Source organism: Physcomitrium patens, chromosome 10 (assembly GCF_059467195.1).
Source record: "Physcomitrium patens ecotype Gransden chromosome 10, ASM5946719v1, whole genome shotgun sequence".
In the NCBI taxonomy this organism is placed as follows: domain Eukaryota; kingdom Viridiplantae; phylum Streptophyta; class Bryopsida; order Funariales; family Funariaceae; genus Physcomitrium; species Physcomitrium patens.
In genome coordinates this window covers 2,445,779-2,470,015 of record NC_143419.1, presented here as the reverse complement: position 1 = coordinate 2,470,015, position 24,237 = coordinate 2,445,779, and the positions used below count along the sequence as shown (strand labels likewise).

The 24,237-nt window shown below is 34.9% G+C and overlaps 2 long non-coding RNA genes across 3 annotated transcripts; one reads left to right on the top strand and one right to left on the bottom strand.

Annotated features, from left to right (window-relative positions):
* Positions 1-2,561: 2,561 nt before the first annotated feature.
* On the top strand, positions 2,562-4,338 carry LOC141045896 (uncharacterized). 2 transcript variants are annotated; one of them, XR_016505278.1, is made up of 3 exons: positions 2,562-2,996; positions 3,135-3,302; positions 3,508-4,338. It is a non-coding gene; the product is annotated as an uncharacterized LOC141045896 (long non-coding RNA). The 2 variants fall into 2 exon arrangements; XR_016505279.1 differs by having other exon boundaries at positions 2,574-2,996; positions 3,135-3,208.
* Positions 4,339-20,620: 16,282 nt separating this feature from the next.
* LOC149988198 (uncharacterized) lies at positions 20,621-21,673 on the bottom strand. The gene is made up of 2 exons (XR_016504943.1): positions 21,420-21,673; positions 20,621-21,288 (listed from the first exon to the last, which is right to left on the bottom strand). It is a non-coding gene; the product is annotated as an uncharacterized LOC149988198 (long non-coding RNA).
* Positions 21,674-24,237: the final 2,564 nt, after the last annotated feature.

Genomic DNA, 24,237 nt, shown 5'->3' with positions numbered 1-24,237 from the left:
ACGCGACGGGAGAACGCGCGAAACGGCACTGTGGCGACGGATAACGGGGCGTATTAACGGACGGACGCACGGCACGAGGACGATTTTTCGTTTCCGGCGTGAGAGGGTTGGTTCAAACAGGGCCCAGCGGTTGGAGTGTGTGCCCCCTCACCGCCGGGTCCGGTTCTCAACCCATGGACTGCTCCCTGTGTCCCCTCTTTATTGTGGTCTATACTACCATGTGGACTCTCGTAATAAAATCCGATGGCACTCCCTTTCAGGGTCACTTCACCCCCACTTGATGGTTTCTTCTTAGGGATGAAGGACCCTCTTCCCCCATCCCCACGGTCCTCCCCCTATTCCCACTCCCTCTCCCATACCCGCCCATTTGTGTTGAACTACTTTAGCATCATGAAAGCTTCCTAATACAACCGTGATTCCTGCGCATGAGTGAGACAGCCCTCTGGAGTTCGAACTTGAGCTGAAAATCCTAAATTGAATATGTAGTTTTTATGGGGTGGTCTATTGAGAAAGTGGGTGTAGAAAAAGGTAATCAGGGTGGCTTCAGAATAGAGAATCTTTTCAGTTAATACTAGGTAGCATTTCACCTTACAATAACGTTGAACGGGGTCCATCCACATAACTATGGGGTGGTAATGAAGAACCCCCCGTCTTTGTGGTCCTTTTCCGCTGGTCATAAATGTGTTGAGAGTTGGGGCTGCCCATCATGAGCCCTTAACTCTCCTTTTCACGGTTAATTAACCAAATGGCTCGGTTTTTGAGTCGGGCAAGATAACGAGGATGATGGCCCTGCTGCTCACTCGGGCGCTGCCTCTGAAGTCTGACGTGGCATCCCCATTAAATAAATTAATAGATTCCCCCTTCTCCCTCCTCCAAACATGGAGCATATTCTCACTCCACGTCGTGCAAAATTTAACCCTGGATGCACGTGTCGTTTGCTTAGACTCGTTCTCCATGTGTAGTTTTTTATTTTTTATTTTTTCCTTCATGTCCTTGAATGAACAAGAACCCATTTTACCCGCCCTACTGGGATGGGTCATTGGGGAATGAACATACACGACAGTGTGAAGATTGACCGTGAAGGGTGGAACTGAATTGAGTTCATTGATGGAAGGAAAAAACAAAACAAAACAAAAACATTGCATTGGATAATTGCTTGCACAAATGAGACCATATGAAGAGTTGACACATCAAAAATCAACAAGCAACATTTTTTTTATAGTTCTACTTGTAATTTTTTTCATGAATGCTCTCAAATATATGCATTGAAATCATTCACAAGAAAATGAAAAGAGCACCCAAAAAAAAACTGATTTGCTTGTGACTCCAGCGGTGAACGGTGGCTGTCGAAAGAGAATATCTTCCAGCAACTGAACAAAATTGATGCCTCGTGAAAACACACACATACACATACACATACACACTCAAAAAATCACCTTATCCAGTTCTCATCTAGTAATTTAAATATGAATAGTATTCTCTCAAGAGGTTAATTTTAAACAGAAACGAAGAAATGCGTGGAGTCTTCAAAGCGAAACAGAATACGTATCACCGCACAATCGAAATATCAGGTAGATAATTGAGAGGGAGTGACAGACAAAGCTCGTTTCGTTCCGAAATAGGTCAATTCAAGAGACTGGGGAGTACACACTCTTCACATCAGGCGCTGCAAAAGAGTGAAAGGGAGTACTTCAAAGCCCAACATTCTCCCTTCTACTTTTACGCTGGCTTTTTTAAAAAGGATTTGTGGGTGGAAGGCAACCACAGCCTAATGAATGAAGGGAGTGAATGCACTCCCCAGTATTATGGCTGGTGGGATGTTTCTTACCCTCGAGACAGTACACTCAGTACCCTCGTACCGGGGATGTCCTGTCGATGAATGCACCTCCTGAACGATCAGCGACGCAGGACGCCCGGCCAGCGAGCTTTGTAAAACCGCAATTCATCTTTAAACGTAACTAATCGACGTAAGTCTTCAACTGTAGACAGCGGTTCGAAGCCCTCTCGGGCTACAATTCCACGCTACCCCTCAAACTTCGGCTACAGATCGAGACCGGGCGACATCAAGAACCAATAACAAATGGAGGATTCAGGGTAATGAATTCCACCGTGGGTTAAATTTCAATAATTATCGACTCAGTAACTTCCAGATGAGGTGTTCTACATTAAAACCACGTCTAGTGTGTGGGAAGTTGGGATTATGGAGATTAGGTCTAAGAGTTGAGGGACATTTTCTTTGTTTTATATATCCTAATTAATATAAAATAAGAGGTCGTCTTCAAGGAAATCTAACATTAGGCCTGTTAAGATCCGACTCCTTTCTTGGGTACAGTTTTTGATAGAAGCTGCCTGTCTGGTCATTACTACTGCTTCACTTAGGCTCTAATTTCATCGACTCGTGACACCACCCGCAGCTCACCGACGGGCTGCCCCCATCCGTGGGCACCTCGGTCGGGCAGGCGGGCAGGGGGGCATGGAGGGCGACGAGTTTGGTGACTTTTGGATGAATGAAATTAATTACACATTTCGTGCATCCATTCCCCCTCCCCAATGCATCACCTCTTTTCAGATGGGGTGTCCTGTCTCACCCGATGCTTCACAAGCGCAACTTTGCTTGCCTTTGGCTGCTCTTCTTTTTTCATGCTCGACGTGGAAAACGAAGTTAGTGAATGGGTGGGCGGATGAAATATTTATACAAGGATGAATGAATACATTCGTGAGTGGAATGCTGGATTCAAAGTGCCCACAACCCACCTCTCCCATTGGTCGAGAAGCTGGAGCTATGCCCCATCAAGTCCATGGCCCTAAAAAGTTGTCATTTTCAATCTTCAGTTCGTAATTTTTTTTATTAATTAATTGTGAGCATCGAGGGAAAATAAAAATATTGTATTCTTGTGCTTTGATGTATGTAAGAAAACATTCATGTATGTATCTATTTTAGTTTTTTTATTTTTATTTCATTTTAACTATGTAAAAGGAGAAAAATCGAAGAGCAAGTAAGTATTGACATATATATATATATATATATATATATAGCAATAGACTAGTTTTTCAAAGCTTACACGTGTATATTTTAATGGTTTTTTTTGCAAGTTACTTTTTAAAATATTTACATGTGCTTTTTGTAGTTTCAGTGTTTATACTTCAAGATTAGCGCCCATTAAAAAGATGGTTTTATTATTAAATAAGCAGCTTGCCATCTTATCATGTAATGATACTTCAAATTTTTCAAATTCTTCAATTGTATGTGTCATAGCAAAAGACGTTTTGTGGATCGTTCAAAAATAGGACTGACAAACAAGGTAGTTTATTGTTTCATTCAATTTCTGCAAAAGAAAAAAAAAAAAAAAAAAAAAAAAAAAACGTTTCATAAAAAAACACCCAACATGATTTTTCAATACACGTATAACATAATCAAATATTTGCTGTTAGATACAAAAAAATAAAAATAAAAGAGAAAACAAACGATTATTACTTAATACCAACTTTTATATTGTATCTTTATAGGTTAAATGAAATTTCAAGAATCAAAGCTAAATAAGATTGGTATGGTATATACACCCTAATTTCATCCATTTTCATTCATTTGTTGTTTATAAGGACATTTGTTATAACTGTCATGTTTGTAAATACATGTCGAGTTTTTACACAATTATCACGCCTAGACTTGAAATAATACTATGAAATTTCTAAATTAATATCTTAACTAACTTGGATGTAATTTATAAGTCAAAATTACATGTGGCACATGAAAACTTTCAATGAAGAACAACTATGACTTTAAAATTTATTTGCCATTTTGATAGACTTGATTTGGTTTTTGGAATTCTTTTGTGTTTTGAAATGTGATTATTGAAAGGAGGAAAAAAATGTACATAATTAATTCCTCATTAGTACTATAACTATTATAGATACACAATTTCAAATTGTAAGGATCATTAATAAAAATTTACAACTATCAAATTAACAATGTTAGTGATTTTCGTCCTAATTTTTGCATTGCAAGTTGTTGTAATGTTTGCTGAAGACATCCATATGAAACAAATGTTTTCATCAGTTTCTTTTGTATGTGCCTTTATCTTTGAAAAGGCATTTATGATTGTTCAATTCAATGCATTTAAGCATAGAAGGAATCATTGAGCCATTTAGAAAATCGTTGAGACATAAAAGGAATCGTTGAACCTTAAGAAAATCAAAAAATTGCAGAAATTTTATTTGAACATTTAATATAAAAGTGAGTATTTAATTGAAAAATTACTAAAGCAGCAATCTAGTATCAAATATTCATTTTTTTGTGGATTTTAGGATCTACAAATGTGATATGATAAGATAATATCCAAACAACAAGATACAATCTTATTTAGTTTTTTCATTGTGTTTAGTTTTTCATGTGATAATTGAACTTTTTGGTGATGAATGTCTGATAATACTTATTATTGCAGTCATAATACAAATAGAAGTAATTTCATTGCAAAAAAGCAAGGATAGTGATTATGATACTATTGCATGTTTGATGAAGATGAACATATTGAAAACATGAATGACATTTAGTAAATTATAATTGAATAGAAAATAACAATTAAAAGCAAACCATGAAATCCAAGAACGACAACTAAAGATTTTTTATCGTCTGGTTATTACTTTGTTGGATTGTAACAAAATCCTATCCCCATGACTTATATTTATTAAAATTAACACTATTATTATGATTATTATTATTATTGTAAATGATACAGGATCATCCAAAAACATTATAAGTGTTGTGCAATAAAATGTTTCATAAAAAAACACTACACGTTTTAAAGATATATATGTATTCTAAAAAGCATGTAGTATTTGAACTCCATACAACAGCACATTTATTGGAAATATTTACAGTATATTTTTATTTGTTTTCTGACAAACTACAACATCTAGGAGTATTAATTGTATCAACAGCAAATGGCACATCAATTCACTATACACTGTAGAAAGTAATAATATATGTAATCATTCTACAAGTTAAATAAATGTACATGTATACATGTACACGTATCATACAAATCTAGACCGAGAATCAATTTCAGAAAATACGTTAGGTTTAGGGTTTAGGGTTGTTAACACAACCGTGAAATAAAATTTTCTGTATTATTTCAAACATGTATTATTGTTCTTAATTTGATGAATGTTTGTGTACATTATGGAAGAGAAAACTCAACCTTGTGCCAAAAAGCATTTGTGAAAGTTAACAGAACGAGGAGACAATTGTGGGTCCAACGATGGGCATCCACATAGAGTGTGAACACGACCCCGTCCACGTGTACTTTGCCAAGTTCACCAAATTAGATTTGTCCAGCTCAGCATTCAAGATTTGTACACCTAACCCAACGGACCCTCTCCCGACATCAGACCCGACCCGGCCCCGCCGATTCCTCGGTCGACCCCGTCGCCAGCTTTTCAAACTGGACTGGGGAGGCGCCACAGCCCTCGCCGCCGTCGGATCGTTCTCCGATTCAGTGAGCCCGTCCGATGGAATCGGCCATTTATGAACAATGCCGGTCGCAACACGACTGCCGTCTTCCGATGGACTGCAGCTCACCGTCCGATGACCCCACCGTGCCATCGGGACCGTGGGATATCGGATCAGGAGTTTCGCGTGAGATGCCATCCGAGTTGGCACGTTGGCGACGTGGGGGACTAATTTGGACTTGCGGAGTGCCACGTCGTCATTCGTGGGGGTCACGTGCAATCATTTCGACGGGTTACACTAATCGTGGCTGAGGGTTGCGCTTCATTTGGATGGATGAACTGTTTCCGGCTGATTGGAGCATCGTCATCTTCATCCATCCGATTGTAAAATAACCCCTTTGGGTTGCATGGGAAACTTCTTAGTTCGTTTTGTAGATGTTGAGAATGTTTAGAAAGACACAATAGTAATAGTAAGTCATACACACACACAAGAGTAGTAGTAAGTCATACACACAAGAGGGTTTCTAAAGAGAGAGAGCTTCACACATAAAAATCTATTGATCTTGTTGTGTCTTGTATATAAGAAGAGAAAAGGGGAGAGGATAAATAATACTTTTCCACTAGACTCTAAATACTGTAGCTATGGTATTTATTATAGTCTACAATAAATATTATAGAGAGCGTCGGCTACATTTAATGATCTCAACACTCCTCCTCGCTCATCATAATATTTTCATAATATAAAATTTGTATAGAATTATGATCTATACTTTTCTGTGATCTTGTAAGATCAACTATTGTTGCCTCATTAAAATCTTATCTACGAAAATCTTATTGTATTTAAGGACAAAACCATAGATGAAGGAAAAAGAGTAAAACTTCATTTTCTTTAATTATTTAAAGAGCTCATTAACTTTTTTATTCAAGAAAAGTAGGTTACCGCATACCAATGCCATAAGTAAGTTGATGATGGTTGTACAATGGGAGAACTTTGGTGAAGAGATCAGCAAGGTTATTTGTAGATTCAATTTTCTTAATTATAAGTGCTTGATCAATAATCAAGTCCTGGATATAACTAAAATACTTAGGATCAATATGCTTTGTCATGTCGCCTTTAATGAAACCAACTTGCATCTGTGCAATACAAGCACTATTATCTTCATACAAGATAGTTGGAGAATCATCATATGAAAATCTATAGATTATTTGAATAAATTTATCAATTGATTGCAACCAAATACATTCTCGAGATGCTTCATGTAAGGCAATAATTTCTACATGGTTGCATGAAGTTGCAGTTATCGTTTGTTTCACTGATTTCCATGATATTGCACCTCCATGTCTTAAAAATACATATCCTGTTTGAGATTTAGCTGTTGCAGTATGAGATTTATATCCTACATCACAATATCCAACTAATTTTGGATCTACGGATTGTGTGTAGTATAATCCGAGGTCTTCAGAACCTTTTAAATAACGTAATAAATGTTTGATGCCATTCCAATGTTGTAGTCTTGGACGTGCATTATGTCTTGCAAGAATACTAATTACAAATGCAATATCTGGTCTTGTAGATGTAGCTTAATATAAAAGTGCTCCAACCGTTGCGAGGTATAGATATTGATCTCCCAATATTTCTTCCTCCTCCTCGCATGGATGATATGGATCATGACCATCATGACTACTTCCAACCATTGGTGTGGACAATGGATAAGCATCAATCATATTAAATCTTTGCAAGATTCATCTACAATACATTAGTTGGTAGAGAAAAATACTACCATCTGTTAGATGCATAATCTAAAGATCAATGCAAAAAGTTATTTTTCTTAGCATTTTCATCTCAAATTCACGTATAAGTAGGTTAGTAGCAGTAACACATGCAGATGTAGTACCCACTAAGTTAAAATCATCAACATATACAACGATGATCACAAAACCAGTTTTATCTCGTTTAATAAATAAAATAGGAATTAGTGGAACACTTATAAAATTATTTATTATTAAATAATCTTGAAGACATTGATACCAAATGCAACTGGATTGTTTTAAAATATACAAGGCCTTACATAATTTAATACCATGATATTGTCCTGGAGCAGGTCTATTTGGAGTTCCTATTTCTAAGCGAGGTAGAACTTTCATATAAGTATTTGCATCAAGAGAACCATATACATATGCAGTTACTATATCCATCAGATGCATCTCAAGGGTAGCATGAATTGTCATTCCATTAATACATCGAAATGTGATAGAATCCATGATTGGAGAATATGAGGATTTATAATCAATGCCAAATCGTTGAGTAAATCCTTGAGTAACAAGAGAAGCTTTATAGCGGGTTATTTGACCTTGAGAATCTCGCTTGCGTATTAATACCATCTTATATCCCATAGGGTGAGATGTAAGAGTATCTACAATTAGACCAAAGACTTTCCTCTTACACAAAGAGACATACTCCTCTTCAATAACAGTTTTCTAACTTGATCAATCAGAGCGACGCATCACTTCTTCGATGGTTTGAGGTTCAAGATCATCTTCCTCGTAAGAAAGGGCTTCTATAATCATATATGGAAATGATTCATCTATCGTAATAGATGGTCTGTCCTAAATATCATTTGTAGCACAATACAGAATAGATAATTCTTTACTCAACTTGTTTTTATTCCTTCCAATTGCAAGATTGTTTTTCATAGGAATTGAAGATACATTATGCATGGATATATCATCATGAATTGGTAGTCCCACAAGATGAGTGGCAATTTCTTGAAAAATAATTCTAGAATTAGTCAATTTTATAGCTTTCTTCTTACGTGGTTGTTTATCTGGTCTATGAATTCTTTTAGTTGTTGTTGTTATAACTTGAGGTATAGTAATCAATAGCACTGCAATCTGAGCAAGTGCATTCTAAGCCTCATTAATAGGAACTCTTGTAATTCTAGGTACATCATTGAAGCCATTAAGTGTTTCATTTGCGATCTATTTTAGATGCAAAATCTTAACAACTTCAGTTTTTGCTAAAGATGTCCTAGGATCGGGATTCATTGTAAATGTTTCTGGTACTTCAAATATGAATACTTTATGCCTTTGTTGATTAAATATTCCTCCTTGAAGAGATGAGAATACATTTTCGTCAAAATGACAATTTTACAAATGTGCATGTAATAATATACTAGTTGATGGATCAACAATATAAATAATGCTTGGTGAATCAAAACCAACATATATGCCTTTTTGTCATTGAGCTCCAATGGTACGCCATTGGGATTTTTGTATCGAAATCCAAGCACGGCAACCAAATACTCATAAGTGAAATACATTTGAAACATGACCCAAAATGACCTCATGTAGTGAAACAATTTCAAGAGAAGAAGGGCGAAGGCATATTAATGCTGCAACATTTAAAACTGCATGACCCCACATAGATGTAGGTAAATTTATGTGAAGGAAGAGTGGTCAGGTAATGAGATGTATACGCTTTATAAATGACTCTGCAAGTCTATTTTGAGCATGTTCATATAGAACACAATATGTCAATTCAATTCTTGTTGCAATACAATAGTTTTCAAAAGACTTTGATGCGAATTCTTTTACATTATCCATATGAAATGTTTTTACAGGACAATCAAGAAAAAAATTTTGAAAACAAATAAGCATAGATATAAGATTGGCAAATACCATGTTTTGAGTTGATAATTATGAAACATGTGATTTTTTACTTGATACATCAAGAATGACCAAAAAATAATGAAATGGTCCTTATATTGGATTTATAGGACTAAAAATATCAACATGCAATCTTTCAAGCATTGATGGTATTTCTTGTTGAAGTTTCCAAATCGAAGCCCAAATAATTATGTTACCTTGCACATATGTACGACATAATTCCATAGAGTCTACATTTGCAGGCTTTAAATTGTGTCCAATTATACATAGAATGATCTTTTTAAATAATATGGATCTTGGATGTCCCAATCGTCCATGCCAGAGAAAAACACTACTCTCTGTAATAGATGATGCAAATTTAACTATAATAGAAGGCCAAATCACAATTTGGTATAAACCATTTTCTATAGAAAAAGCTTTTTCAACAACTTAATGGTTCTTTGCAAGAACCAAAACCTCTTTTGTATTTAAAATGGCAGTCGAGAGATGATAACTATTAATATAAAGATCTTAGTATCTGATCAAACTTCAAAGTATTAAGGGTGCAAACATCGCATGTTTATATTTTATGATGGAATTCACAGGTATTTTTACCATCATTCAGCCCTCTTTGAAACAAAATACATTTCCTTCAGCCATGGTCATCATATTTTTAGTTTATGAAGTTGAAGATTTTTCAATAAAAATCATCTATCTCACAAGATAGTATGTGTTGTTGCAGAATCAATGAGCGCATGTCAAGGACAAAGACTCGATGAGGGAAAATATACACAAAAGGCTATCTCGATATAATAAGTCAAAATATAAACAAGTAGGTATATTAAACAGGAAACTAGAATGGCTATTGCCACAAGACAAGAAACTAAAGACTCTTGAACCTGGACTAGAAGCAAGAAAGGAGTTGACAAGAGTGAAGAAGCCTTCACTCTTGTCTCTATATATACTATCTAATTAGTGGCGACGTTCTATAGGACCTCCAATATGTGTTGACTTTGTAGGACACATGCCTTGACTTACAAGGTAAGTTTTTCTACGTGTGGGCCACAAAGTTAGCTTGATCTTCAAGCTAACAACATGTGTGGCACATGGCCAACTTGTTGGCCACGTTTCTAATCCAAAAAGTCAATTAAAGACACCTATGAAGTCAAAGCAGCGTCTAGGAAGTTTCTAGGAAGCTTCTATATTAAATATTATAGAATTAACTTACTTTTATCTACTTTTACTTACTTCTACCTATTTCTATATGTAATTATTAGCTTACATGATTATGGCCGTGACATTACCCCCCCTTCTAGAGACGAGTTCCACGAAGAGCAGTCATCATATGTTGAGGAAATCTATGATGCGACGAATTGTATTCGCCACATACTTTGATCTCTGTTCTCTTCGAAGATGATTGATAGGGCCTCTCAACCATCAATAGTGTCCCATACCAGGGCGGAAAGACCACCCAGTTATTTGATCATTGTTGAGGCCTTCGTAACTTCCTTGGAATAGAATATTCGGAACACCATCAGGAGTTGTTCCTACCTCTAGCAAAATCACCAAACATCGGGAGTCCCTTCCTAAATCTAATACCAAACGCGTTGTATCTCACCATCTATTCGAGGAAGAACATGTCGTTCTTGAAGATCTTCATCTCGATTGCGTCGTCTTGAAGGTTGTGACAATCATAATGTCTCATCCGGAAGGTCAGCAAACGAAGGTTCTTGAGTTGAATCCGCTGGTTGTTGGCTCTCCATCTAATTAGTGTCACAAATGCAAAGAAGTTACAAACAAGGATAGGAAATTGAATGTTATCTTCCCTCAATCTTGTCTCTTTTATAAGAGAGATTTTCATCTTCGTTTTGATGGATGTCGTTGATGAAAATCTTTGACTTTAGTTGATGCATTTGCTAGATTCCTGGATGGCTCCCATGTGCGTTCACTAATATCATATCCGCGCCAATGAACAAGATATTCCAGCTTATTTCGGCGCTGCCTTGAGTCTAATATATCTTCCACCTCAAATTCTTCATTATTATCTACTTCTATAGGAGGCGGTGGCATTTGTCTTCTTTCTTGTATATCCACTATCTTATATGGTTCAAGAAGAGACACGTGGAATACAAGATGGATCTTCATTGACTTCAGTAGATGTAACCGATATGCAACTGGGTTGATCTGTTCAGGAACAGAAAAGGGGCCAAGCCTACGATAGTCCAACTTGTCACAAGGTCGAGTAGTCTTGATATTGCGACGAAGTAGCCATACCTTATCACCCACGTTGATTTGTGGTTGCTCCTTACGATATAGATCTGCGTTTATCTTTTGTCGTTCTTGAGCTTCCTTCAATTGCGTCTTCATTATTGCATGTAACTTTGACAACCGATTTGCCATATCTTCTGCTGCAAGATTATCAACTTTTGAAAAATCAAAAGTATCAAGTCGTGGATGATAGCCATAATTGGCAAAGAAAGGTGTTTTTTGCGTGGAAGAATGTACCGTATTATTATAAGCAAACTCTGCCAATGGCAGAAGGGTTGTCCAATCATCTTCTTGGTAGTTGATAGTACACCTTAAATATTGCTCCAAGACTTGGTTTACGCGCTCTGTTTGTCCATCAGTTTGAGGATGGAAAGCCGAAGATAGCTTTATGTCCACTTTTAAAATCTTGAAAAGGGTCCTCCAAAATCTTGACACAAATTGAGTTCCCCTATCCGATATGATATCTTTAGGTAATCCATGGTAGCGATAGATATTATCAATGAAAAGCTTAGCTGTTTCTTCACCTGTGATAGATTTTGTACATGGCACAAAATGTGCCATCTTGGTGAAACGATCTACTATCACAAATATAGAATCATAAGATCTTGAGCTTGGAAGATCTGTGATGAAATCCATAGAAACAGAAGACCATGGTTGCTCTGGTATAGGTAATGGCTGAAGAAGTCCGTAATGTCGATGACGAGGAATTTTTGATCTTGAACAAATATCACATGATTGTACAAAGTCTTTGACTGACTTCTACATTTGTGGCCACCAAAAATCTCTTGATATGAGTTCCAAAGTCTTATTATATCCAAAATGCCTTACTGCTGGAAAGTCATGACGTGCTTGAAGAACACGTAAACGTGCTTCTCCTTTTGGAACATATAGGCGTCCTTCAAAATATAATAGATTATTCTTAAACTCGAACTTAGAAGGATCATGAGACTTGGAAGAATTATTCTCAATATCATGAACAAGAGGGTCTGAGGACATACTGGACTGGATTTGCTTGAAAAAAGTTGAATCAATAGTCAATATTGATTTCATTGCTCGGAGATGAAATTGCTCCGGTTTCAAGAGGACCGTTCTTTGTTGTTCAAAAGCTGCATCTCCTTCTTTTGGTGCAAAATAAGAACGTCTAGATAGGGCATCGGACAAACCTTGTTGTTTTCCTGGCCGATAAGTGATAATGAACTCGAATCTTGACAAAGACATACTCCAACAAGCTTGACGACGATTCAATACGCGTGCTCACATGAAATACTCGAGGTTCTTGTGATTTGTATACACAGTGACTGGACTAGAAGCGCCTTCTAGATAATGATGCCATTCTTGAAAAGAATCGACGATCGCAAGAAGTTCTTTATCGTGAATCTCATAATTGATCTCGGCTGTTGAGAATTTTCTTGAATGAAAAGCTATCGGATGAAGTTTGTCATCTGTTCCCATTTGTGATAAAACTGCACCCAAGGCAAAATCTGATGCATCTGTTTCCATAAAAAATGCCTTGGAAAAGTTAACACAATATAAGACTCGTGCAGAGACAAACGATGTCTTCAAGGCTTCAAATGCTGCTTCCGCTTCTTGATTCCATTGGAATTTATCTTTACTAGTCAAGCATGTAAGGGGAGCTGCAACTCGTGAGAAATCTTTGATGAAGATCCGATAGTAATTGGCAAATTCCCAGAAACATTGGACATCTCTTACCGTCCTTGGAATCTTCCAATCCACAATTGTTTGGACTTTCTTAGAATCCATCATGAGACCATCATTTGAAATGATGTATCCTAAAAAGTCAACTTGAGTAGTGTGAAATACACACTTTTCCATCTTGGCGTACAATCCTACATCTCTAAATTTTTGTAATACTTGACGAACATGTATTTCATGTTCTTCGACGTTCTTAGAATAGATCAGGATATCATCTAGATAGCAGACGATAAAATTGTCTAAGAATTCACGAAATACATCATTCATGAGATGTTGAAAAGTAGCTGGTACATTCGTGAGTCCAAAGGGCATGACATTATATTCGAAATGTCCATACCTGGTTCGAAATGCAGTCTTCCATTCATCTCCTTTTTTGATCCGTACTAGATTATATGCTTCCCTTAGATCTATTTTTGTATAGATCTTAGCTTGATTCAACTGGTCAAGGAGTCCTGATATCAAAGGTAATGGATACATGTTCTTGATTGTGATCTTGTTGAGTCCTCGATAATCAACACATATTCGTAAAGATCCATCTTTTTTCTTTACGAATAGAATTGGAGCGCCTGCTGGAGATTTTGAATGGCGTATGAAATTCTTCGCTAAATTCTCGTCAATATATGTCTTGAGTTCAGCCATCTCATCTTGCGATAAACTGTAAATTGGTCCAAATGGTGGCTGAGTTCCTTCCTTGAAGTCGATTGAACAATCATATGGGCGATGCTTAGAAAGAATATCTGCATTCTTTTTCTCAAAAACGTCTTGATACTCCTGATATTGACTTGAAATGCCACTTGAAGTCTTTACGTTTTCAGAAATAGGTGCAGCATAAATAGCAAAAGTTGATCCTTCCTTTGCTGCGTGTATAAATGCTTTTGTACCTATCAGTACAGGTTTTATTATACTAGACTTATAATTTTTTACTTGGTTGGTAGAACTATTAATAACACTCTGGGAAAAGTCAAGTTTACGTGAATTCCAATCTATTCGAAGGTTATATTTTTCTAGCTAGGATAAACCTAAAATAACTGGATTAGACGGGGATTTAATTATGTTAAAAGCTATATAGCTATCATGACCGTCTATTGTTACTTTTATAGGATGAGTTTCATGAGTGACATCTCGAGAAAACAAGGGACGACCATCTATGACTTCTACATGTACTAGTTTAGGTTTCTGTACAAAAGGTATTTTACGACTTTTAACAAATTATTAATCTAAAAAACATGCTGAGGCTCCCGAATCTAATAAAGCAGAGGCTTTGTAATTCTTAGGTCCTAAATATAAGTCTATTATAAAACAAGGAGAGGGTTCTGAGGAGAGGATAGGACCTTCATTAGGAATTGTACAAGGTTCCAACTACATGGTCCCTATTGTAGCTGTACGAATCTGTTTTCCGACATGTTATTTTCTTGGACCATTGTACCCCTCATTTTATAGTTGCGTCGTTTCTTTGGACAATGTTGAGCAGTGTGCTTAGGTTCTCCGCAATATAAACATAATCCTTCTTGACGACGACGAATCTTTTCTTGCTCAGTTAGGGATTTAAAACGTACCGCGTCAATTTGCATGTCTTCTACTTCCAAATGTACGTTTGGCAAAGATGTTGATGTTGCCATTGAGTAATAACGTTGAGGTTCCCGTGAATGATTCTCGGATCGAAATTCGAAAAGTCGATTATCACATTTTATCGCAAAATCGATTGCTTGACTCAAAGTTTGAGGATCAGGTAAGTTGAGCATCAATTTCTTTACTTCGTATTGCAATCCATAAAGAAATTGACTGATAAGTGCAGCATCATCCTACTTGATGTCAATTGCAAGTTGTCGAAATTGTAAAGCATACACTGTTACTGAGCGATTTCCTTGTCGCAGAATTTGGATCTTATTTGTTGCAACACGAGTTGCATCGTGTTCACCATACATAGATCGAAACTCCGCCAAAAAAACTTCCAAATTGTCCAATATTGGATTTTGTTGTTCAAGAAAAGACGAAAACCACGATAATGCAGAACCAGAAAGTAGAGTGCCAATAAACCTGACTTGTGATCTTGGAGTTGGATAGCTTTGCGGTTGAAGTTCAATTGCCAATTGTACTTGGTTGATGAACCCTTGAAACTTAGATCTCGTACCATCAAATTTCTCGGGTCAGGCAATTCTTGGTTCTCTAGTGCTTATAGGATGTTGTACAATTGGAGAAGGAACGTGATTTGTTGTAGATGTTGAAGCAGCTCCGATTATCTCTATATCCCCACTTTCTGCTATTCTTGTTCTTTCATGTGTTGGTGAATTGAGTTGATGCATCGCAAGCATTAACACCCTCATTTGCTCTTGCATTTGTACCATTGCACTCTTCATTTCAACAAGCTTTGCCATGATGATACTAAGAAGAAAAATTTGTTTGATATTGATCAAGACAAAAGAAAAAAAAGACTTAATAACAAAGAAGATACTAAGAACAATATCAGTTTAGAAGTGGATAATCCGCAAACTTCTAATATGCTGATGTCTTGTCAAGAGAAAGGGGTAATCAACTCTCACTCAAGAAAAACAAAGCTCTGATATTGTAAGTGTACTCTTGTCAATCTGTCAAGGACAAAGACTCGATGAGAGAAAATATACACAAAAAGGCTATCTCGATATAATAAGTTAAAATATAAACAAGTAGGTATATTAAACAGGAAACTAGAATGGCTATTGCCACAAGACAAGAAACTAAAGACTCTTGAACCTGGACTAGAAGCAAGAAAGGAGTTGACAAGAGTGAAGAAGCCTTCACTCTTGTCTCTATATATACTATCTAATTAGTGGCGACATTCTATAGGACCTCCAATATGTGTTGACTTTGTAGGACACATGCCTTGACTTACAAGGCAAGTTTTTCTACGTGTGGGCCACAAAGTTAGCTTGATCTTCAAGCTAACAACATGTGTGGCACATGGCCAACTTGTTGGCCACGTTTCTAATCCAAAAAGTCAATTAAAGACACCTATGAAGTCAAAGCAGCGTCTAGGAAGTTTCTAGGAAGCTTCTATATTAAATATTATAGAATTAACTTACTTTTATCTACTTTTACTTACTTCTACCTATTTCTATATGTAATTATTAGCTTACATGATTATGGCCGTGACAGCGCATCATTTGATTCATTGTTAGAGGTTTTGTCATTCATGTAAGCCTCGAAGTCATCAACATCAATTGAATCCATTGACGCATCTATGGTATGAACTTCACGAGCTTGAGCTCATAGTTTCTTATTTATTTGGAACATTTTAATAAAATATTTTGAAGTACAGCATGCATGTACAAAATGTCCAATCATTCACACTTATGGCAAGAATATATCTTTGATTTTTTTTTTGTACTATAATTAATAGTAGAATATTTTTTCTTTCCATATGGGTAGAAATGGTCATGACTACAACTACCCTGATACTTATAAGTATGTTTCCCATGTTTGTATAATTTTTTCCTAGATTTTAAAATATTAAGTGCATGAGATTTTGGAATTGTAGTTCCAATAGGACGAGCTTCTGTATTGCCCAAGAGTAGCTCATTTTACTTCTCTGCCAGAAGTAGATAGGACATGAAATGAGAATGACTTTGAAATTTCATGTTCTTATATTGCTGTGCAAGCATAGCATATACATAAGGAAATGTAGAGAGATTTTTTTCAATCATTTCTTCTTCAAAGATGCTTTGTCTACATAATCGTAATTGTGAGACAATATTATACATTTCACTATTGAAAGCATTTAAATTTGGAAAATCTAAGATACATATATGTATCCAATTATGATGTCTGTATGGAAGAAAAATAGTCTTTTGGTGATCAAACCTGGATTTAAGTTTCTTCCAAAGTTTTGAAAGAGCTTCCATTTCCAAGTATTGATGTTGTAACACAAGTACAAGATGACGACGAAGGAGAAGAAGTGCTTTCCAACAAATAGCAAGAAGAATAAAAATACTTATTATAGGAGATTCTTTAAACATAATTGCATCTAAGAGTTGTTCTGCAAATAAATTTGCTTTTGCCATTTTTGCACATAATAGATAATTGTTTCTATCTACAGTCAATGGTCGAAATAAAAGAGCTTGAAAATGTTGGGATGCACTGGTAATAGTTGGAATCATAGTAGAAGCAGTTGAAGATGTTGAAGCACTCATTATAAATAAATCTGTAAAGAAAATATATAATCAAGTAGAAAAGTTGAGTAAAATATACCTTAAAATATAAAGTCAAATAAAATGATAAACTTGAACTTAAAAAATAAAAATATTATTATTATTATATTTTTTTTAAAGAAGAGATTGTAGATTAAGGCAGCATAAACAGCAGTAGAACAACGATAAGGTGGCAAAGCATAGCGACGGGCAACAGCAGCAAGGTAGATTGCAACGACAGCGTTAATAGCGATAGGGTGGTGGCAGCGGTAGTGGCGGATTTGGCGGCACTTCGACAGCAAGCACAGAGTGCAGCAAAGAACAAGGTGAAGTTGGATTGGATCAAGTATTTTAAGTAAGTAGGGCAGAGAATGGAACAAGTGCTCTAAGCAAGCAGCTAATGTGTGAGGGGCTAGCAAGAAGAGCATCAAGATCATGAGGCAAACACTGAGTAAAAGTAGCAAGAAGAGTGAAGACTAGAGCAAAAAAAACTGTAATAGTGTGTAGAAGAGAATCGTGCTGATAAAGTGTTGAGAATGTTTAGAAAGACACAAGAGTAATGGTAAGTCATATATACACACAAAAATAGTAGCAAGTCATAGACACAAGAGGGTTTCTAAGAAGAAAGAGCTTCATACATAAAATTCTATTGATCTGGTTGTGTCTCGTATAGAAGAAGAGAAAAGGGGAGAGGATAAACAATACTTCTCTACTAGACTCTAAATATTGTAGCTGTGGTATTTAATGTAGTCTATAGTAAATATTATGGAGAGTGTCGGCTACATTTAATGATCTCAATAGTAGAAAGCCTCATTAACTTATTTATCTATTTAACATTAGATTATTATTATTATCATTATTATTTTTTCTTGCAATAAGGAGCTGGTGCAATAGCCCTCATCTTGTTTAATGGGTGTTTGTTTTTATTATTATTATTATTATTATTATTATTATGGTGTATAGACCTTTCAAGTAGATTCATACATATTAATGACTTTTAAGAATCAAAGAATTGGCTTGAAAAATAACACACTCGAAATGATTATACACTACATTTAGATAATTCTTTTTTATAAAAAATAATAATAATTATTATGCTCCAATTAGAGATTCAATCCAAATGAATGGGCCAAATAAAGCTTTTTTGTGCTCTTCTTCTCAAACCTAATATATTTATTAGTTTTTTTTTTTTTTTTTTTTTTTTTCATATTTCTTAGAGAGTTGTTATCTAATACATGTACTACTTAGAGCAACTTTCAAAGATACAATTATTTGTTGATAATGAAGTAAAAAGTTGTAATACAAAAAAAGTAATAAACATTAAAGAAAGCTCCATATCTCCATTTTGAATTCATTTTTGTACTCATTATTCACAATTCTACATTGTAACAACTTGTTTCAAAATCACACTTTCACGAGCCAAAAATCACAAAGAGAGTTTTAAACATGAACAAAGTGTATACTTTTTTAAAAAATTTTGATTGCCATAATTGGCATGTTATATTATATACACTTAACTCCAAGTTGGTTATTCTTTGATTATAACAAGAACAATACTATTAAATTTAATATTTGTTCAAACATGTTCTTCAGATCTATTAAATTGGTTTATTATTTTCTCCCAAATGCCAAGTGGGTACTAATGCATTTCACCAATGAAAGCAGTTCAACATCCAAACCATCACCAAAGCATCAAAAACATTGATTTCTAATAGAAATCTCTATTACTTGTGTATTTGTCATTTTTGTTGATATAAGTTTTTACATCATTGCAAATAAGATAAAATAAAAATATTGTTATGTAGAATGAACAATAGTTGTATTCACCTTGACTCTTGTGTTTATCAGCCTTAAAATGAAGTTAAAACTTATTTAGTTGGGAACGAAATGTTTTAGATTTTTTTTTTAATATATTTTTATTGTATCCGTTGAACAATTAGTCATTACAGCATCAAGCAGTAAAGACCATTTGATTGCTTCAAGATTATGTTCAAGGGAACTATTAATCTGTAATAATTTACAATAGAACAATGAACCTGAATACAAACTATGTAATCAAGAATCACACAAACATGTTCCAGTGTTACCACACCAAATTTTAAATAAGATAACAGAAAATTAAACAAAAAAAAAAAAAAACAAAACAAAACAAACAAACAAACAAACAAGAAGATAAAAAGCAAAAACTAAATGCTGAAAGTTTATTTTATAAATAAATACTTATAAAATAATTCTTTATTGTACTATTTTTTATGAATGTATTGTTCCGTAGATGGGCAAATTCATAACGGGGCATCTTCAAAGTATTTGGTGCTGATGCAACACTTTAATAAAATCAATATTAAAATGAAAATGAGAGGAATGTAAAATGGTGGAATAACATATTTTTCATACAATCCACAATCACCGTATAATAAAAACATGATCTTTTCTTGCCCACCAAAACCTTGTACATTTACACTCTTCAAATCTGACACATTTCATTCCTATTCCATTTATTTTGTTCATTTCTTAATACAGTTTTGCAGCTAATCTCCACGCAGCTGATGAAGGATTCCTTCAACAATGAAGCCTCTGAACCAACCCAGACTCACACCAAAGTGATACTGTATCACTGATTCTCACAACCTCATTCCCGCAAAGCTTTCCTTCACCTGAAAGGAACAAGAGAAATCCCTTGGAAGCACAAGACTCACTTGCCTTGGAACAGTCTTGTGGGCAGAGGGTCCTCTGTCGGTGATTGCGCTGCTCAGTGTGACATGAACCCAGTTTTTGCATGAACTGAATTGAAGAGAATTCTCGACCGATCTGGCGGAAATCACTGCAACGATGCTCTTCAAATCACCCATTTCGAGATTCGTTGGTTCGTAGAGAGTTTCTGACCCATTACAGTTTATGATCAACATGAATGTGTTAAGAAAAAACACATGGTCTAGCAAATCCGTTCTATGCAAAAGCAATCCTGCGCGACGTAAGAATTTCTGAAGACTTGGATGGAGGAAGGGCACAACGATTGGGTGTGAAGTGACGATGTGTAGCGGGGAAGAGTTTAAGAATCACGGACAGGAACAGTTCATATTCGTGTTGTTCATGAGTTCGTTTGTGTTTTGGAAGCATATTGAATTACGGTCGGCGCTTACAATTTGCTGTTGAGTTGCTCAGTTGAGAGTGGCTTTACTCAGGAAGTGTCTTATTTAACGAACACATGAGATTCAAGCTCTCCCAAAAGCATGCATATGAACCAGAAGTTCACAACTCTTCGCCGTGTTAAACCCTACTTCATACATACAGCAGCAGGCGGAGTCATGGCAAGAAGATAGCTGCAAGTAATGTAACCAAATTAGATAGACGATGGTGGCAAAGGTGCAATATGAGCAACTCTGTTTGCAAATATGATACAATAGCTCATTAAAGAATGGGAAGATTTGGGTAAACTGCCACTGTCGTGTGGCAGCTACCTTCCCTTCCAGACAACAAAAATTCGGCGTTGCTCGCAAATTCTGCTCCTCACATCATCTACGCATGAACAGCAGTTGAAGTAATCAGCGTCAGCTTTGAGAGTAATCCCTACCTACAAAGTAATATACCATTTCGGCGAATTTTAGCGAGAGCTCACACACTTCTGCACGAGATTTATACATCGGAAGTGCGGAACTGCACGTGGGTCCCTAGCATTCCCAATACGCATTGAGCAGAAAGCCGATTCCTATGCTGGGTTGTTCCCATTCCTCCATAGCCGCTTGCTCATCAGCATCAAGCTCACGAGGAGGAAACAAGTCAGCTTCACCATTGGGAATCGACTCGTCCCCGAGCTCAGTTTGCCCTTCAATTATGTTATCCTCCTCCTCCTCCTCGGTCGTGCATCCACGCTCTTTGGCCAACAAACTCCCCATCCTCTTCAACGCAAACGATCAGCTCCAACACTCACAACTCTACAAAACTGTCCAAAACCTCACACCCACAAAACAATCTCCGCTCCAACTAAAACCAGACAAATGATTCCACTACACCCCGTCTCTCATATCAATCTCAAAACCGTTTCGAGGAAGATCTGTGCTGGAGCATGCAATGGAGAGTGAGAACCTTAAAAAGGGCTTGAGCTTGTGTCCATAGCTTACTTGGCACAAGACAGAATCATGCAACACTTGAGCAGTCAGTGCAGGTTTTGAGTTGCTTACTCACCGTTGTAAGCGAAGAAAACACGGATTCTCGGAGGCTCCGTGGGACCCAAGTCACAATAAAACCTCCACCCAATCCGAGCACTGGCCCTGTACTGTAGTTTCACTGCTCAACTTGGACTTTTTCTTGTAGAAAAGTGCGTTTTTCCATGCTGTTCGTGTGTGTGTGAGGCTCGGTCTTTAGATGTCGCTGCAAGTGTTTGTTGGGTCCAAGTGGCCCACTCACTGAATTGAGTTTCCTGACTGTGTGTAAGTGTGTGTGTGTGTGTTTGTGTGAATAATTTAATGAGTTGTTTCACATTTCATGGGTTTGGGATTGTTAGGAAACGTCTCCAATAGTTGGATGTTGTGTGTTTCAGAGCAAGCAAATTTGGATTCAGGTGATTGTTGAGCATGTTGATGGCATTGTTATGTGATGCTTTGGTAGCATGGGGTTGAGTATTTTCCAAATAATTGTGCATCACTTTCATCATTATTATGTTTGTAGTATCTTGGCATTGCCAGGAAATGGTTACAATATTGTTACTTTCTACACCAAATCACATGGGTTGTTTAATAAAATATATGAATAAGTATTGTACAACAAAAAGCACATGGAGCTACAAATGACAATCGTCATACTCGAAGATCATAGATCACATCATAGATAAGTGGATATAGAGAAAATAAAATTTCAACAAAGATTTATTTTGGAAATGTTAAAGCTGTAAATTGTAGTATTGTGTAGGAACAAGAAAGGTTAACAAAAACATTGGTCTAGGCATGCAAAATTATCTAGTTAACTTTAAACAATTATAAAATAAATATCATTGCCAATTTTGTTTTAAAAGTATGTATAACACTTGTCAAATATTTTTTTTGAATTCTTTTCAGTTAACTTAAGAATATATTTGTGTACAAAGATGTCAAGGTCTTTCTAAGTTAAATTCTTATTTTTGTGAGCTCAATCTTTAATGAGCCTATAGAAGTTGGTCCTTTTATTAAACAATGAATTTGGACATTTATGAATAGAATAATACTAGATGTTATGTATAAGCACTAAAATAAACATAAAACTAAAATATAAAGAAAAAAACGTATATATAGTATTTGATAAGACATTCTAATGTAACATATAGTTGAATATCATGTAATCTATTTGGTATAAAATATTGGCACAAATTTTTAAATTCTTTTGAGTGTGTTTATTTAATAAGTTCAATACAAAAATGTTGGTGTAAAATTTGAAAATTTATGGGTGCTACAAAATATATACTTATGCATGTATTAAATATTTTAATTAATAAATGTAAAAACTAAGATAATTGAATAAACACTTCTTATTACATTGAATTATTATAAGTATTTATTCTAAATAATTAAATAGTTTTTTAATAAAATAAGTAATCTAATATATATTTATATTTATATTTACATATATTTGAAGTGCATGAAATAGATAAATGTAACTATAAGAGGTATATCTTTCATTATTACAATAATATATGTTAAAACTTGTTGCATCTTCTAATACACTACACAACTATTTTTTATGGAATAGGATATAAGATAATAATTTATTTAAACATTTTGTTAAAAATATGTATACATACATACATACATACATTCTAAAAATTCACATATTATATGAATAACGTAAATAAAAATAAATAAAAACATCTTACAGTTCTTTGACCACTAAATAAATGAAAAATCTAAGCCTAAATTTCTTAAAAATACAATATATATTTTGTAAAGTAATGGATGGAATCTTGAATTTAATAGAAAAAACTACATTTAATAGACATTTAAAATTTTGTAACATCAGATTTCAATATGAAATAATCGAATTTATTTTATCATGTGTATGTTTGTAATAAGAATCAAGCAAGCCAAAATTATTCATCAACTTTGTTAAAAATTAAGTTCGAGGCAACAACCTTCTATTTAACCATTCTGCAACTCAAAACTTATATTAAACATGTTAAAAAGATTCCCTTATATATATTAAAAATAAAAAAAAATAAAAAAAACCCTGCATTATTTTCATATCTAGTAGATAATGCTAGAGAAAATGAACATTATGCAAAAGAAAATACAATGATATACTTGAGTATATTTTATAATTTGATGATAATGCTAAATATCCTTGTATACATTAAAGCATGATTTTCATATATAGAATTAAGCACCTTAGTGACATTTATTGATTTTAAGCAATAAAGGTATTTAAAAATCAATTCTAGAAAAAATACAATCAAATTCAGTTATTTTGATAAATTATTATTACACAAATTTTTTTGTAATACAAAAATAACAATATTAGATTTCAGATGCATTTATATTTATTCCTATGTTTGTGATTTAATACTCTGGTAATGAAAGCACATCTATCACTTCTAAAAAATCTGTTTTTTTTTTTATAAGAACATCACACACAAGATTTTAACTGGAATTTGTAAAGGTAGGATTCTGTGTGCATGAAACCGGAAAAAATTTGAAGTCTTAAACCTTAAAATATATCAAGTGCACGTATCCTTTAACAAAACTATTACAGCAAACACAACTTGAAATATATAACTAAGAATTGTTTATATGAAGGCACGAATTATAGAACAGACTTATGTATTTATGTGTAGTGAGCATGATTATTGTTTATTAGTATTGTAGTAAATATAAAATGTTTCAAAAAAATTATATTATCTTTTTAAGAGCTATCTTTATGACAAGTTGTATTTGTGAATAAAATATCTTATCATGCGTAGGGTCATATTCTGAATGCAAAAATTATTTGATCAAACTCCGTAGTTGAATTTAAAACTTTTATCTCGAAATAGTTGAAA